The sequence below is a fragment of the Amblyraja radiata genome (assembly GCF_010909765.2).
Source record: "Amblyraja radiata isolate CabotCenter1 chromosome 42 unlocalized genomic scaffold, sAmbRad1.1.pri SUPER_42_unloc_2, whole genome shotgun sequence".
Classification (NCBI taxonomy): Eukaryota; Metazoa; Chordata; class Chondrichthyes; order Rajiformes; family Rajidae; genus Amblyraja; species Amblyraja radiata.
In genome coordinates, this window is record NW_022630088.1 from 2,563,126 (window position 1) to 2,581,418 (window position 18,293).

General features: G+C 51.9%; 1 pseudogene; it reads right to left on the reverse strand.

Annotated features, from left to right (window-relative positions):
* Window positions 1-18,075, reverse strand: part of LOC116969029 — a 65,083-nt pseudogene extending 47,008 nt beyond the window's left edge.
* Between the last annotated feature and the right edge of the window lie 218 nt (window positions 18,076-18,293).

The following is an 18,293-nucleotide window of genomic DNA, read 5'->3' on the forward strand; positions in this document are numbered from 1 at the left end:
TGGGCAGCAAGCAGCCACCTGACAACCAAAATTCATTTTGTGAACACAAACTTTTGTTAACAAAAGGCGTGGCATACAATTGGGCCGCAAGCAGCCACCTGACAACCAAAATTCATTTTGTGAACACAAACTGTAAAAAAAAAAAGGTGAGGCAAACAATTGGGGAGCAAGGAGCCACCTGACAACCAAAATTCATTTTGTGAACCCAAACATTTAAAAAAAAGGTGAGGCAAACAATTGGGCAGCAAGCAGCCACCTGACAACCAAAATAAAATTTGTGAGCACAAACCTTTTTATAAAAAGGCGAGGCAAACAATTGGGCAGCAAGCAGCCACCTGACAACCAAAATTCATTTTGTGAACACAATCTTTAAAAAAAAAAGGTGATGCAAACAATTGGGCAGCAAGCTGCCATCTGACAACCAAAATTCATTATGTGAAAACAAACTTTTTTTAACAAACGGCGAGGCAAACAATAGGGGAGCAAGCAGCCACCTGACAACCAAAATTCATTTTGTGAACACAATTTTTTTAAACTAAAGGCGAGGCAAATAATTGGGCAGCAAGCAGCCACCTAACAACGAAAATTAATATTGTAAACACAAACCTTTGTTATCAAAAGGCATGGCAAACAATTGGGCAGCAAGCAGCCACATGACAACCAAAATTCATTTTGTGAACACAAACTTTTTTTTTTTTAAAGGTGACGTAAACAATTAGGCAGCAAGCAGCCACTTGACAACCAAAATTCATTTTGTGAAAACAAACTTTTTAAAATAAAAGGCGAGGCAAACCATTGGGCATCAAGCAGCCACCTGACAACCAAAATTCATTTTATGAACAGAGACTTAAAAAAAATGCGAGGCAAACCATTGGGCAGCAAGCAGCCACCTGACAATCAAAATTAATTTTGTGAACACATTTTTTTTTTTTTAACAAAAGGCGAGGCAAACAATTAGGCAGCAAGCAGCCACCTGACAACCAAAATTCAGATTGTGAACAGAAACGTTTTAAAAAAAAAGGGGAGGCAAACAATTGGGGAGCAAGCAGCCACCTGACAACCAAAATTCATTTTGTGAACATAAACCTTTAAAAAAAAAGGCGAGGGAAACAATTGGGCAGCAAGCAGCCACCTGACAACCAAAATTCATTTTGTGAACACAAACTTTAAACAAAAAAAGGCGAGGCAAACAATTGGGCAGCAGCCACTTTACAGCCGCATCGAGGGGACTCGCCGTGGAGTAGACGTGTGGTCAGTGTTATTCGCAGCTCAGAGAGCCGTGACCCTCTCGTTTCCTGGGTCTGGCAGAGAAAAGTGGGTTTTATAGTCCCTCCCCTTGCCGCCAGCAGGGGGAAACGGAGTATTTGGAATTTTGTAAAAACATTAATATCTCTCATTTTTCATCGATGGGAAAAATCCTCTGGTCACAGAAGGCGGAGGGGGGCTCTGAGCGAGGTGGCCCAAAATGACGTAGGTAGCGGTGTTCTCTCGGAAATCACGCCACAGTGGGCCAAAAGCGGTCAAGATCAGACTTTTAGTAATATAGATTTAATGCTAGATTACTTGGAAATGTATATATATATTTAGAACTATGTCTTCCTCTTTCTTTTTTCTGCTCTGGTTGGATAAAGTTCACAAATATGAAACGGCCCATCAACCTTTTAAGACACTCGGTCACGGGGGCAGAGCTGAATGTATAATAACAACAACGGAAGCCCACTAAGATTTTACCACCTTTGATGGTCTCTTTTTCTTTAGGTATCTTCTCTTAGAAACCTTAACATCACGTTTTTTTTACTACTATGAATTTTATTTTTTATCACAATACACTTTCTTATCTTTTTTTATGGTGCACTTTAGAAAGGAGATGCCAAATACACTTAAAAGTTCGGGATGACCATCCAACACCCAGAGCTGTGAGGTATTTGGTTGCACCACATGACTTAAAGATACCAAACTGAGTCACAATGCAAGACGATAGACAAAAAAAGTACGGAGGAATTACGTTCTGTATCTGGAACATAAGGGGTGCTAATGAACCAATTAAAAGGGGCAAGATCTTTGCCCAATTAAAATCACTCAATTCTGACTTTATTCTTCTGCAGGAAACACACATGAAAACAAACACTAATAAGATTGAAGGCAAATTGGATCGGTCAAACATTTTCCTCTTCATTTATTTCCAATTCCAGAGACACGGCTATTATTGTTCGAAAAGGCATAGCATTTAAATCAAAGAATATCATCTATATTACTAAAACTCTGTTCTTGACCGGTTTTGGCTTTCTGTGCTGCGGTTTCCGAGAGTACGCCGCCACTTACGGCCATCATTTTTGGCCACCTCGCTCAGAGCCCCCCTCCGCCGCATGTGTGCCGAGGATTTTTCCCCGCCGATGAAAATTGACAGAGATATTAATGTTTTTACAACATTCCCCATTCTCTCTGCTGCCCCTGCTGGAGGGAGGGGGAGGGACTATAAAACCAGGAAGTGGTGTGCCTCAATCAGTCTCTGCAAGTGGTGTGCCTCAATCAGTCTCTGCAAGTGGTGTGCCTCAATCGGAGCTTTGAATGACACTGACAAATGTCTACAGTACTGTGAGTACCCTCAATTTGGTTTGAAAATGAAAATATGGTTAGAGGTAAAAAAGCACTGCCTGCAAATGGTTGTTTGGGTTTGGGTTGAAGTAAAAAGGCACTCTCTCCCCCCTCCCTCCCTCTCCTCTCCCCCCCCCCCCTCCCTCCTCCATCTCCCCCCCCCTCTCCTCTCCCACTCTCCTCTCCTCTCCCCCCCTCTCCTCTCCCCCCCCCCTCTTCTCTCCTCCCCCCCTCTCCTCTCCTCCCCCCTCTCCTCCAATCCCCCCTCTCCTCCCCCCTCCATCCCCTCCCCACCGTCCCTCCCCTAAACCCCCCCTCCCCTCCACACACCCCTACCCCCTCCCTGCTCCCCACCTCTCCCCCGCCCCTCATCTCACCCCCCTCTCAGCACTCCCTCTCTCCCCCCCCTCTCTCCTCCCCCCCCCCCCCCTCTCTCTCTCTCTCTCTCTCTCTCCCCCCTCCTCCCCTCCATTAGCTTGAGCGTGGGGGGGGGGGGGTAGTTAGTGTGTGATGCTGCCTGCCGCCCCCCCCCCCCCCCCCGCCACAACCGCACGTTGGGGAACAGACCCAACGGGTCTGCACTTGGTCTAGTATCAGATAAAGAGGGGAGGTATGTTATAGTTTCGGGAGAAATTCACTCCATCCCACTTACTTTGATCAATATTTATGCCCCGAATGTTGATAACCCCAAAATTCTTTAATTTGTGACAAATGCTTATCTTAAAACGCCACTATAACACATTCTTTTGCATAAAACTTCATAAATTTTGGAGCGAAATCTTTGAAATTTTTACAAAATTATTTAAGATAAAACTTGACCCAAGGGTTTCGGCCCGAAACGTTGCCTATTTCCTTCGCTCCATAGATGCTGCTGCACCCGCTGAGTTTCTCCAGCAATTTTGTGTACCATTGAAATGATTATATTCGGATCAATGGAAGATGGGAATAAACTGGATATGTTTCAAAAATCCTTCCTTAATTATGGTTTAATAACGGCCAAAAAAATTATACTTAAATTTTGGAAAAATACATCCATACCAACATTGAAAATGTGGATTGCAAAGATGTCAGCAACCTCACAACTTGAAGAAATGCGACAAAGCAGACCAATTCTTAACAATTTGGTCTCCATTTATCGACCTCTTACAAGCATATGGTGCATCATAACCGTAGAAATTAACCGTTTCAGGATCGGGTGAAGGGTGGTCAAGAATAATAAATAGCTATTTCTGCTTCAATCTCCTGTTTTCTATCTCTTCTTTCTCTATCTCTCCATTCTCTTTCTTTTCTTCGTTCCTTCTTCTCACTGTTCGGTATCACGCACTTCTCTATTTTTCTACTATTCTCTTTCTTTTCTTTCTTTTACTGCAAAAAAAAAATAAGAAGCTGTACATGAAATGTAACATGTCAATATATATTAGGTATCTACAAGGTACCACATTATTGTACTTACTTCTAATAAAAATAGAAGAAAAAATTTGGTTACTAAAAAAATGAAAATATCCATTTTCAGTTTTAAATCTCCAAGTGACGCCATGTCCCCCCTTATAGCTACTGTAAGTTTTAATTAAGTTCAAGACTATGGGGCAGCACATTGGCCATAAAGTTACTGCCTAAAAGTGCCAGAGACCTGGAATTGTTCCTGAATATGGGTGCTGTCTGGATAGAGTTTGCTCCTTTTCCTTTTCATCGCATGGGTTTTGTTCGGGTGCTCTTGTTTCCTTCCACATTCCAAAGGTGTACAAGAGCCTATTTTAGACCCAACCCAAAACGTCATATTCTCCTTCTGTCCAGAGATTCTGTCTGACCTGTTGAGTTACTCCAGCTTTTTGTGTCTATCTTCAGTTTAAACCAGCATCTGCAGTTCCTTCCTATACACACGATACTATACGATAGAACTTTATGAATCCCAGGAGGAAAATTGTGTCTGTGTGTCTGTGTGTGTGGGTATATATATGATATACGCACACACACACACACACACATATATTTATATAGTTATACTAGACCAAGTGCAGACCTGTTGGGTCTGTTTCCCAAACGCGCGTTTGCAGGGGGGGGGGGCTGCGGCATCACACTCACACTAACCACCCCCCAAACACGCAGGTGGGGGGAGGGGGGGAGAGGGAGACGGGTTGGGGAGAGGGGATGGTGAGAAGATGGGAGGGAGGGGAGAGGGGGAGGAGGAAACGGGAGAGATTTGGGAGGGAGAGGAGAGCGGGGTACGGGGAGAGAGAGGGGAATGGGGAGGGGGAGGAGAGTGGGGAGTGGGAGGAGAGCAGGGAGGGCAGGAAGGGGGGCTGGGAGAGGGATAGCGGGGAGTGGTGCAAGAGAGAGGGGAAGGGGGTGGGGGGGGAGATGGGGGTGAAGAGGGTGGGAGAGGGGGTGGAAGGGGAGGAGGGAGAGGGATGAGGAGAGATGGAGAGGGGGGAGAGAGGGGGAAGGGGAGGAGGAGAGTAGGGTGGGGTAGGGGATGAGTGAGGGGTGGGGAGGGGAGGGGGGAGAGGGGTGATGAAGGGGCGAGAGGGGGGAGGAGGGAGGGGTAGGAGGAGGGAGAGCGGGAAGGGGAGAGAGGAAGAAGAGTGGAGGGAGGGGGAGAGTGGTAGGGGTTGGTTCTTGGTTTCTTTGTCCTCCAAAATATTCCAAATGGAATTTAAACTGGAGGTGGTGAAGGGAGGGCTTAAGCTAGTAAGGGTTATTGGGAAGAAAGAGCTACTTTAAATATAGTTGCATCTGGTTGGGTAACTATAGTAGGGTGGAGATTATTCCATGCTTTAATTGTGCGGGGGAAGAATGAATTGCTGTACACATCTGTCTTTGTAGCTGGGATCACAAATTGGATCGAATGCCCTCGTCTGCTCCTAATTGGTTTGGGTTTGGTGTAGGTCTTGTAATCTATGTCGAGTTGACCATTTAACATTTTGTAAAAACAGGTCAAACGGTGAGTTTCACGTCTGTCTTTGAGAGGGTTCCATCCCAGAGAATTCAGAAGTTTGGTGACACTCGCTTCTCTCTCATAGGTGTTAGTAACAAATCGAGCTGCCTGTCTTTGGACACATTCAATGGAATAAATGTTTTTATTTGTGTATGGGTCCCAAGCTGCAACTGCGTAGTCCAAATGAGGTCTAACGAGGGTGAAGTATAGCTACTCCTTGACAGAAGCTGAACAATGATGAAAGTTGCGCCTCAGAAAGTTTAGGACACCTGTTGCTTTCATCGTTGCATGATGAGTCTGACCATTCCAACGCAGATCATTCTGCAATTTGATGCCAAGATACTTGGTTTGTTTGGATTCTTCAAGGGCGGCACCAAGTATATTGTAAGATGTTTCGCCTGGATTCCTCTTTCTGGTGACACGCATGGTTTCACATTTGGAAGGTTTGAACTGCATGTCCCATTGTTGTGACCACTCAACCATAGTATCGAGATCCTTTTGGAGAGCATCTTCATCATCAGCTGACTTATTTGGACGGTACAGCAAACAATCATCAGCGAAAAGCCTGATCGTACTTGTAACTTTTTCATGGTTGTCATTTATGTAAAACAAAAATAGGTGTGGGCCAAGTACTGTGCCCTGAGGTGTACCACTCAACACTGGATGCCAATTGGAGCTCTTTCCGTTCACACACTCACGCTGAAGACGTTTTGTCAGGAAACAGGGCGGGGGAAGAGTGGGATGGGAGGGGGAAAGGGGTAGGGGGGGAGAGAGGGGAAATGGTGGTGATGGAAGGGGGAGTGTAAGAGTGCGGAAGAGGGGCAGAGGGGTAGGGGGAGTGGTGGAAGGCAGATATAGGAGGGGGGAGAGGGGGTTGGTGATTGGGGTGGGAGGGGAGGAGGGAGAGGAGAGGAGAGAGGGGGAAATGGAGGAGAGGGGTGCGCGAGGGGGTGAGAGAGGGTGGGGGGAGGGGGGGAAGAGGGAGGGGGAGAGAGGGAGGGAAGGATGTAGGGGTGGGAGAGAGGGAAGAGTGTGGAGGGGTAGAAGGAGAGGGGGGGAGAGTGTGGTGGGAGGGGGAGAGCGGAGAGAGGGGGAAGAGTGGGGAGGGAGAGGCACGGGAGGGGGAGAGAGAGGGGTGGGGGAGGGAGATGGGGAGGGTTGGGGGAGCTAAGTGGAAAAATGGGGAGGGAGGGGGAGAGATGTGGGGGGAGTGGTGCAAGTTGGAGAGAGGGAGGGGTAGGGGGCGTGTTGGAAGAGGGACGGAGGGGTAGGGAAAGGGTGGGGGACAGATGGGAGCGAGGGGTAAGGGATGGGGAGAGAGAGGGTGGGGGAGGGAGAGGGGTGGCGTAAGGGGGTGAGGGGAAGAGTGGGGAGGGAGGGGTAGTGGGTGGTGGAAGCGGGACAGAGGTAGGGGGCGGGGGGAGAGAGGGCTGGGGGTGGGAGCAGTTGGGGGAGGGGTGAGGAGGGAGATGAAGAGGGAGGAGGAGAGGGGTGGGGCGGGGAGGAGAGAGAGAAGGGGAAGAGAATTGTGGGGTAGGATGGAGGGAGGGGAGGAGAGAGATGGGGTGGGGGAGAGAGGGGGAAGAGTGTGAAGGGAGGGGGAGAGTGGGGAGGGAGAAGGGGGGTGGGGTGAGAGGAGGAGGGGGGAGGGGGTGAGCAGAGGGAGATGGAGAGGGGGAGGAGAGAGAGGTGGGGGACGGAAGGAGAGAGGGATGGGGAGGGGGAGAGAGGTGTGGGAGGAGGGAGATGGGGTAGGGGAGGGAGGGGGAAGAGTGTGAAGGGAGCGGGAGGGGTGGGGGGAGAGAGGGGAAAGAGTGGGGAGGGGTAGGGGGGAGAGATGGAAGAGTAGGGAGGAAAGGAGAGAGGGGTAGGGGGAGTGGTGGAAGAGGGACAGAGGGGTGGGGGAGAGAGGGGAGGGAGGGGGAGGGAGACGTATGAGGGAGGGAGAGAACGAGATGTGGGGTAAGGGGGAGAGAAGTGCGAGAGTGGGGAGGGAGGGGTAGGGGGAGTGGTGGATGAGGGACAGAGGGGAAGGGGGCGGGGGGAGAGAGGGAAGGGGGACGGGAGGAGAGGGGGATGGGGGAGGGGAGGGAGATAGGGTAGGGGAGGGAGGGGAAGAGTGGGGGGGAGAAGGGGGATGAGTGTGGGAGGAGGAGGGGAGGGAGAGGGTTGAGGAGAGGGAGATGGAGAAGGGGAGGAGAGAGGGGTGGGGGACGGGAGAGAGAGATGGGGAGGGGGAGAGAGGTGTGGGGGAGGGGGGGTGGGGAGAGAGGGGAGGGAGATGTGGTAGGAGAGGGAGGGGGAAGAGTGTGGAGGGAGGGGAGAGTGGTGGGGGAGAGGGAGTAAAGAGTGGGGAGGAAGAGTGGGGGGAGGGGGGGAGAGAAGTGGGAGGGGAAGGGGAGAGGGGTAGGGGAGTGGTGGTAGAGGGACGGGGAGTGGTGGAAGAGGGACAGAGGGGTAGGTGAAGGAGTGGGGGGGGAGGGGAGGGAGGGGGAGAGAGGGGTGGGGGTGAGAGAGGAAGAGGGGTGTGATAAGGGGGAGAGAGACAGGAGGAGTGGTGGAAGAGGGACAGAGGGGTAGGTGAAGGAGTGGGGGGGGAGGGGGAGAGAGGGGTGGGGGTGAGAGAGGAAGAGGGGTGGGGTAAGGGTGAGAGAAGTGGAAGAGTGGGGAGGGAGGGGTAGGGGGAGTGGTGGGAGAGGGACAGAGGGGTAGGGGGTGGGTCTGGGGGAGAGAGGGAAGGGGGTGGGGTAGAGAGGGAAGGGTGGTGGGGGAGAGGGATGGGGTGGGAGGAGGAGGGGGAGGAAAGGGAGAGGGGTGAGGAGAGGGAGGGGAGGAGAGGGGAGGGGGAGAGAGGCGTGGGGGAGGGGGAGGGCGGCGAGGAAGGAGATGGGGTAGAGGGTAGAGGGGGAAGAGTGTGGATGGAGGGGGAAGAGGGGGAAGGGGGAGGGAAGGGGTGGGGGGGGAGAGGGATGGGGTTTTGGAGGAGGGGAGGAGTAGAGGGAGAGGGGTGAGGAGCGGGAGATGGAGAGGGGGAGGAGCGAGGGATGGGGGAGGGGGAGAGAGATGTGGGGGAAGGTGGTGAAGGAGGGAGATGGAGTAGGGGAGGGAGGGGGAAGAGTGTGGAGGGTGGTGGAGAGGGGTGGGGGGAGAGAGGGGAAAGTGGGGAGGGGTAGGGACAGTCCATCTGTTCCCCATTCCCTATCACCCCCAATCCTCTTTCTCTATTCCCACACACGTGATGACGCGCTTCGACACAGGCTGCACGGGTGGGGGGCTGCTGCAAAGGCATATGTAAATGGATCCATTCCGATTGGACATCTGTGAGCATTGAGCATTGTGACGTCACACGATGGAACGTTCACGAACATTCTGTGGGTGAGAGCTGTTTTTTTTAAACATTTTGAAATTTTGGGGGGGGGGGGGAGGAGAAGTATTTAATTTAAAATGTGTACATAAACACGACGAAATTTAATCACGTGTGGATACTTGGAATGAAAAGTGAAATCTCTAGCGAAATGGAAAAAATCTCAGCATTTCTGCGTGTGGTGTTGGCGTAGCAACGAATCAAAGGCTGGCACCCACAAGACAGGCAGAAACACACACAGCCAGACACTCACATACACAGAGTTTTAAATATAGATAGATATTCATATATAAATATACACCATTTTTTTCTCGTTTATAACATTGTTTGCAGAGTACTATGTTTACATATTCTGTTGTGCTGCTGCAAGTAAGGATTTCATTGTTCTAACTGGGACGTGAGAGAATAAAACACTCTTGACTCTTGACTTACTCCGCTAATGTGTGGGATAGAACTAGTGTACGGGTGATCGGTGGTCGGCATGGACTCGGTGATAATAGTTCAGTGTGTTTATATACCATAGACCATATATATACACGATAAATAAACAGATTCTATCCAGAGTTGCTGGCTGCTCCATGGGGTTCCCCCGCACAATTAAAGCATGGAATAGTCTTCACCCTACCATAGTTACCCAACCAGAGACAACTAAATTTAAGGTACCTCTTATTTCCCCAAGAACCCTTTTTTGCTTAAGTCCAAGTCAAGAGTCAAGAGAGTTTTATTGTCATGTGTCCCAGATAGGGCAATGACATTCTTGCTTGCTGCAGCACAACAAAATATGTGAACATAATACAGAACAGGAGATAATAGTTCAGTGTGTCTATATACCATAGACCATATATATACACACAATAAATAAACAGATAAAATGCAATAGGCTGTTATTGTTCAGCCCTCCACCACCTCCAGTTTAAATTCCATTTAGAATATTTATGGAGGACCAGGAATCCAGAAGCAAGAGTTACTCCAGGGAGTTACTCCAGATGCGGGGTCAGGGAGTGATTCTGCGTTGGTTTTCAGCATTGGTCGCCGCCTCGCCGCGACCGGACAGCAATGGTGGCCAGATCTGCCACAAGGTGAGAGTAAGTGTTCGGCACGGACTAGAAGAGACAAGATGGCCTGTTTCAGCGCTGTCATTGTTATATGGTTAATTCAAAGCGAGGTAGAAAGTGCCCAGCCGTGGCAGTGCGCATGCGCAGGGCGGCCGATGATGTGCAGGGAGTGGATGTGCTGGCCGTAGCAGTGCGCATGTGCAAGGCGGCCTGCCGTGCCAGCGGATGAGGAGCAAGCGGAGAGCGGAGACCCGGACATGGATACGGATGGCGGGCGGAGACGGAGTTTGACAAACAGAGAGATACAGAGGGGGGCCCGCCCAGAGATGAGGCGTCCTGCCTTGGCCGGAGGCCCTCTAGATTTCGAGGCTCGAGGCTTCAGCCTATGAAACCTAGTGGTAAATCCGGCTCTGCAAGCCCCCCCTAGATCTCGAGGCCCTAAACGTAAGCTTGTCCAGTTTATATTCTATAGGACGTACATGGTAAATGGTAGGGAATTGAAGAATACATATTGAACAGAGGGATCTGGGAATAACCGTGCATAGTTCCTTGAAGGTGGAATCTCATATAGTAAAGAAAGCTTTTGGTATGCTAGCCTTTATAAATCAGAGCATTGAGTATAGAAGCTGGGATGTAATGTTAAAATTGTACAAGGCATTGGTGAGACCAAATCTGGAGTATGGTGTACAATTTTGGTCGCCCAATTATAGGAAGGATGTCAACAAAATAGAGAGAGTACAGAGGAGATTTACTAGAATGTTGCATGGGTTTCAACAACTAAGTTACAGAGATAGGTTGAAGAAGTTAGGTTTTTATTCTCTGGAGAGCAGAAGGATAAGGGGGGACTTGATAGAGGTCTTTAAAACGATGAGAGGGATAGACAGAGTTAATGTGGACAAGCTTTTTCCTTTGAGAATAGGGAAGATTCAAACAAGAGGACATGACTTCAGAATTAAGGGACAGAAGTTTAGGGGTAACATGAGGGGGAACTTCTTTACTCAGAGAGTGGTAGCGGTGTGGAATGAGCTTCCAGTGGAAGTGGTGGAGGCAGGTTCGTTGGTATCATTTAAAAATAAATTGGATAGGCATATGGATGAGAAGGGAATGGAGGGTTATGGTATGAGTGCAGGCAGGTGGGACTAAGGGGAAAAAAGTTGTTCGGCACGGACTTGTAGGGCCGAGATGGCCTGTTTCCGTGCTGTAATTGTTATATGGTTATATGTAAATCCTGCCCTGACCGCTGGCTCTCATCACGGAGTGATATCGCTCTGCATCGTCCCGTCTCCTTCACTCTCTCCCTCTTCCCCCTCCCCCTCTCCCTTCCAGCTCTATTCCCTCCTCTCTCTATCTCAAACCACCCTCACTACTTCCCTCTCCATCCCTAACCCGTCCCCTCACTCTCTCCTCCTTCCCCCCTCATTCCCACTCTTCCCTCAATTCCTCCCTCCTATCTAGTCCTCCACCCCCCCACTTCCTTCCACCAGTTCCTTCCCTCACTCCTCCAGTTCCTTCACTCTCCTCGTCCCTCCACCCCACGCTTGTTCACTCCCTCTACTCCCAGTGTTCCCTCATCCCCTGCTCCTCTTTATCTCTGCTCCCTCCACTCACTCCCTCCTCTCTAGCCCACCTTCACTGTTCTCTTCTTCCCCCCATTCTAGCCCTCATCTCGCCAGCCCCTCTACTGCCATTGTTCCCGCACTCACTCCCCCTCTCTAGTCTTCCCCCTACAACCCCCACACATATTCCCTCACCCCCTTCAACGACTCACTCTCTGCTTTAGTTTGCCGCTTTATTTTATTTCAAAAATTAATTATTGATGGAATTAAAATATGAAATATATAAATACAGAATATTCACCAACTTGCACAAGTAGTGAAGTGTGTCCATCGCCATTCTTTGGCAAAGGGAACGTGAATAGGCGGTGGGTTTTAACATGAATTGTAAGATTTGTGCGCAGACGCGAGGGTGCTGTCCCCCCTCCCCGCCGCACCCCCACCTATCTCCCCCTCCCCTGTCCCTCGCCTCCCCGGCGCATCCCTATCTCTCCCTCCCCACCGTCTCTCCCCTCCCCGTCCCTGCTGTCTCTCCACGTCCCCATCTCTCCCCACACTCCATCACCCCCACTCCTCTGCCACCCCACCCTCTTCCCGTACCCTCACCACCCCTCATTCTCTTACACTCCTCTCTCTCCCCGGTCCCCACCCTCCCATCTCCCCCACCCCACTTGTTCCTCTCGCCCCCCTCCTCCCCCTCCCTTCATCGTCTCTCACAGCTCTGCAACGTATTTATATGCAGCAGCTTCTCCAGCGTTGACCACACATTTGTTGATGCTTAATCCGTTCCTCGGGGTGGCGGGGATTCCAACCCCCTGCGCCCACTCCCCGGGACTGGAGGAAAGGGATAGCAGCACCTGGCCCGTGAACGGTCACCACCACCACACTCGGCAGCAGACCAACACGAAGCTCCACTTGGTGACCAGTCTTAGCTCTACCTGGGGAGCGCTCTGTGACCGAACCAGTCGTGGCTTCATGAGGAGGAAGTGTCCGCAGAGCAGCTCCATGTGGAGACCGAAGATAGACACAAAACACTGGAGTAACTCAGCGGGTCAGGCGGCATCTCAGGAGAGAAGGAATAGGCGGCGTTTCGGGTCGAGACCCTTCTTCAGGGGAGAAGGAGATACTGAGATAAGGAAGTGTAAGGCGTGTGAACAAGAGGAAGGGGTTGGAGATCAAGGACAATGTAGGATAGAGCATTGTTGGAAAAGAGAGGTGGGGGCTGGATAACGTCTGGTGAGTAATGGGTGAATACAGATGAGGGCGGAGTAAGTGACTAAAGCTGGGGGAGAAAGGCAGACAAAAAGGGGATGAGATAAAGGGAGGGGTCAGAGTGATACAGTGCGGAAACAGGCCATTCGGCCCAGCACATCATGCTGACCAAGATGCCCCATTGCCCCGCGTTTGGCCCATATCTTGCTACGGTACAGGCCCTTCGACTTCAATGTGACTGCCAAGTACCTATCCCATTGTTGTGCAATGCGGGACAGGAAACCTTTGGCCCATCTGGATGGTAGTGACCAATAATGCTAACCCAACATTAAGCCATGCCACAAGTAAATAGGCTCTTCGGCCCTTCGGATTCATGGTGACTGCCAATAACCTATCCCAATATTGAGATGTACACAACAGGAACAGGCCCTTCGGTCCATCCAGTTGGAAGTGACTCATAAGACTAACCTTACATGGAGCTATACAGCAAGTAAATAGGCTCTACAGCCCATCAGTTTCATGGTGACCAGTAAGTATCCATCCCGACATATCGAGGCATGCAGTACAGGACAGGCCCTTGGGCCCATCGCTCCCATGATGGCCGATTATGCCGGCTGGCAGCTTTCGCGATTGAGGGTACAGCGGGCCAGGGAGAGAGGGTCAGGAGGGGAGGGATATGTGAGAGGGGAAGGAAGGGAGAGAGGGTCGGGATGAGTGAGAGGGGCAGGATGGGAGAGAGGGTTGGTAGGGATAGGATGGGTGAGAAGGGTTGCAGGGTAGGGACTGGAGAGGAGAGGGCGGTAGTGGAGAGAGAGGGTCCGGAGTGGAGAGAGGGGCAGGAGGGAAGGGTGAGAGAGGAGGTTGGGGCGAGAGGAAAGAAAGAGGGTTGTGAGGGGCGGGCAGCAGGGAGGCGAGAGAGGGGCAGAGAGGTTCGGGAGGGAGAGAAGGTCTGGGGAGAGGGTCGAGAGGAGAGTGAGGGGAGAGAGCGGCGGGTGGAAGGGTAGAGAGGGGAGGCCTAACATCATGGAGCTGGGGTCTTGCTCGAGACTGACTTGGAGCCCCATCGCGGGGCTGTGGACTTAACCATCGGAGCCTGTGATCCCTTACCTGGGATCGACGCTCTAACCGCGGCCCGTGATTTTCAACAGTTTTCACTAGCCCCGATCCGGGGTCCGATTGCCCAGTGCGGGAGGTTGAGATCCCCTCCGATGCGGGTTCTTGATCGCCCTTGACGCGGAGAGCCTGACCGCTGGCTACGGGAGCCAAGATCGTCCCGACAACGGAAGGTTTAAGTGCCCCGACCGCAGGAGAACAAAAACGGCGGCGAGGATTCGACGGGCCGAAGGGCCAGTTTCCGCGCAGTATCACTAAAATCTGAGCAATACCCAATGAATTGGCCTCCACCGCCGTTTGTGGCAATTAATTCCACAGATTCCACTAATGAAACCATGTAGTCGATAGTGTATTTGCTCACAGCTGTACCTAACAAACAAAGTTGTTTACTACACAGTATAACTGTCGACTAATTCTGCTGTGGTCAGAGAACTGATGAGCAGTTTTCTGCCGCCATCTCTCCATGATATCATGCAATAAAATCTTGAAGCAAATCTGCATAGTCCCCGCTTTTCATTTTTCTGTAATTTCCCTCTAAATTCTTCCACAAAAAGAGGCATTTATTTCATTGGAATACAATTTGGCTCCAGCGGGTTGAAGAGCAAAAGTCCTTGTTTACCGCAGCCGGAGTCTTGCGGACGTCCAAGGGCGGAGAGCGAGATCCCAACGTTGGTAGTTGAAGGGGACGGGAAGTGGTGACTCCGGATTAATCCTGACGCCTATTGCCAGCGAGAAGACAGAGGAATGATGAAGAGATCGCCCACGATGGGGGATGTCTCCTTAATTTGGAGAATTCAATGTTCATGTCATTGGGCTGTAAGCTATGAGGTGCTGTTCCTCCAGTTTGTGTGTCACCTCACTCTGGCAATGGAGGAGGCCCAGGACAGAAAGATCAGTGTGGGAGTGGGAAGGGGAATTGAAATAGTTGACAACGGGGAGATCCAGCAGCCTTGGCGGACCGAGCGCAAGTGTAGGGTGAAATGCACGCCTAGTCTAGATACAAGGAACAGCAGATGCTGGTTTACAAAAAGAGACGCAATCTCCTGGAGTAACTTGCACCTGTGGAGAGCATGGACAGGCAACATTCTAGGTCAGGACCCTTCTTCAGACTGCTTGATGTGGGGGGTGGAGAAAGTTGGAAAGGAGAGGTGGGAGTGGTCGCCCTAAATTCCCTTCTCTCCACAGATGCCGCCTGACCCACTGAGTTCCTTCACCGCTTTAGAGAGAATGGACAGATGGCGTTTTGAGTCAGGACCCTTCTTCAGACTGATTGGAGAGGGTGGGGGGAGGAAGCTGGAAAAGAGAGATGGGGGCTCGACAAAGCTTGGCAAGTGATAGGTGGATACAAAATGCTGGAGTAACTCATCGAGACATGGCAGCATCTCTAGAGAGAAGGAATGGGTGACGTTTCAGCTTGAGACCCTTCTTCAGAAGTGATAGGTGGATAGAGGTGAGGGAGACACAAGAAATTGCAGTTGCGGGAATCTTGCATAGAACACAATTTAGTTAGCTGCACAGAATCTCTTGCCCAGAGTGAGAAAATCGAGGACCAGAGGACATGGGTTCAAGGTTAAGGGGAAAAGATTTAATAGGAATCTGAGAGTTAACTTCTCCACACAGAGGGTGGTGGGTGTATGGAACAAGCGGCTGGAGGAGGTAGTTGAGGCTGGGACGATGCCAACGTTTAAGAAACAGATATAGACAGGTACATGGATAGGACAAGTTTGGAGGGATATGGACCAAATTCAGGCAGGTGGGACTAGTGCAGCCAGGACATGTTGGTCAGTGTGGGCAAGATGGGCCAAAGGTCCTGTTTCCACACTGTATCACTCTATGACTCTAACACTCTAAGTGCTGCAGTAACTCGGCGGGTCAGGCAGCATCTCTGAAGAACATGGATAGGTGACATTTCGGATCGGAACCCTTCTTAAGACTGACAATAAGTTAACAGATGAGGCAGGTGATCGGCAGATGAGTGAAGTGACAGAGATGAGAGAAAATAAGGAGATAAAAGGATGTGAGATAAGGAGAGAGGAATGCATATGTGCAGCTTTAAGGGACATTGGCCAGGTAGCATTTGGAGTATTGCATACAGTTTTGGTCACTCCATTGCAGGACTGATGTGGAGGCTTTGGGGAAGGTGCAGTGATGGTTAACCAGAATGGTTTAAAAACAAGGAACTGCAGATGCTGATTTACAAAAATGGACACAAAATGCTGGAGTAACTCAGTGGGACTGAGAGCACCTCTGGAGAAAAGGAATAGAAACATAGAAAATAGGTGGAGGAGTAGGCCATTCGGCCCTTCGAGCCTGCACCGCCATTCAATATGATCATGGCTGATCATCCAACTCAGTATCCCGTACATGCCTTCTCTCCATACCCCCTGATCCCTTTAGCCACAAGGGCCACATCTAACTCCCTCTTAAATATAGCCAATCAACTGGCCTCAACTACCTTCTGTTGCAGAGAGTTCCAGAGATTCATTATGTGAAAAATATTTTCTCATGGTTCTCTATGGGTGACATTTCGGGTCGAGACTGAGGAGGGTCTCGACCAGAAACATTATCCATTCCTTCCAGCATTTTGTGTTTACCTAAACAGCGCCTATCCATGTGGCGGTGTGCCAGCAGGCTGGAGGAGCGGGCAAAGGCCTTGCCACAGAGCGGGCAGGTGAAGGGGCGCTGGCAGATGTGGACTCACCGGTGCTCCAGTAGGTGGTCAAGGCGGATGAAGCCCTTACCACAGGACGGGCAGGGGAAGGGACGCTCACCGCTGTGGGTACGCTGGTGCTGCCACAGGCTGGACATGCGGGTGAAACCCTTGCCACACTCAGCGCACACAATGGTCTCTCTGGTGTGTATCCGCTGGTGCTCCCGCAGCCCCCGTGCTCTCTTGTCACAGTGGGAGCAGCTGCTCGCCGGCGTGGGCCCGCCGGTGCTGCCGCAACCCCCGCGTGCTGTCAAACACCTCACCACAGAGCGGGCAGTCGTTGGGCTGGCCACTGGTGTGCACATGCTGTCGAGACAGGGCGTGGGAGGCCATGGCAAAGTGCTCTCCACACACCGGGCTGGGGATGGGATGGTCGCCGGCGTGCACCCGCTGGTGCTTCAGCAGGTTGCTGGAGCGGGTGAAGCCCTTGCCACAATGGGCGCAGGTGTAGGAACGCACTCCGGTGTGGGTGCGCTGGTGCTTCAGCAGGTTGCTGGAGTGGGTGAAGCCCTTGCCACACAGGGCGCAGGTGTAGGGGCGCTCGCCAGTGTGGGTGCGCTGGTGCACCTGCAGGTTGCTGGAGTGGGTGAAGCCCTTGCCACAATGAGAGCAGGTGTAGGGGCGCTCACCGGTGTGTGTGCGCTGGTGCAGCAGCAGGCTGTAGGAGCAGGTAAAGCCCTTGCCGCACTGGGCGCAGGTGTAGGGACGCTCGCCGGTGTGGGTGCGCTGGTGTACCAGCAGCCTGGTGGAGCAGGTAAAGCCCTTGCCGCATTGGGCGCAGATGTGGGGACGCTCGCCGGTGTGGGTTTGCTGGTGCTCCAGCAGGTTCCTGGATTGGGTGAAGCCCTTGCCACACTGGGCGCAGGTGTAGGGACGCTCGCCGGTGTGGATGCGCTGGTGCAGCAGCAGGCTGTAGGAGCGGGTGAAGCCCTTGCCGCACTGGGCACAGGTGTAGGGGCCCTTGACGGTGTGGGTGCGCTGGTGCTCCAGCAGGCCGCTGGAGCGGGTGAATCCCTTGCCGCAGTTGCTGCAGGTGTAGGGGCGCTCGCCGGTATGCAGGTGCCCGTGCGCCTTCAGTTTCGGCAACGATGTGAAGCCTTTGCCACAGTCGGAGCAGGTGAAGGGCCGCTCACTGCTGTGCACCCACTGGTGCTCCCGCAGCCTTGACAACCGGGGGAAGCTCCTGCCACAGGTGGAGCAGCCATATGGTCTCTCGCTCATGTGCACTCGCTGGTGAACCTTCAGTTCACTTGCCGTCTTGAAACTCTTGCCGCACTCCGTGCAGTCGAAGGGGCGCTCTCCTGTGTGAACCCGCCGGTGGGTCTCCAGCTCGCTCGGCCACCGCCAGACCTTGCCACACACGTCACACTCATAACGCCTCTCCTGGTGCCCCGCCATGTGGTCCTCCACCAAAACTCAGCCCCTCGAAGCTCAGCCCGCACACCAAGCAGATGGGGGGCTCACCGGCACCCTGGCCGCCCTCAATGGCTGCTCACGTCTCAGTTTCTCCGTCCACAGCAACAGCTCCTAAACCCTGCAGGAGGTGAAGACAGAGGGTCAACAAGCTGGCAAACAGGACATAACTAACGCGTCAAACTAGTGCTTGAAGAGGGGGGGGGGGGGGTGTAGTAGGGGGATTGGGAGGTGAGCGGGGGGGGGGGATGGGTTAGTGAGAGGGGTGACAGGAGGGGTGAAGGAGGGGAGAGATGGTGAGGAGGCAAGGGGGGGGGGAAATGGGGACGGGGATGAGGAGGGT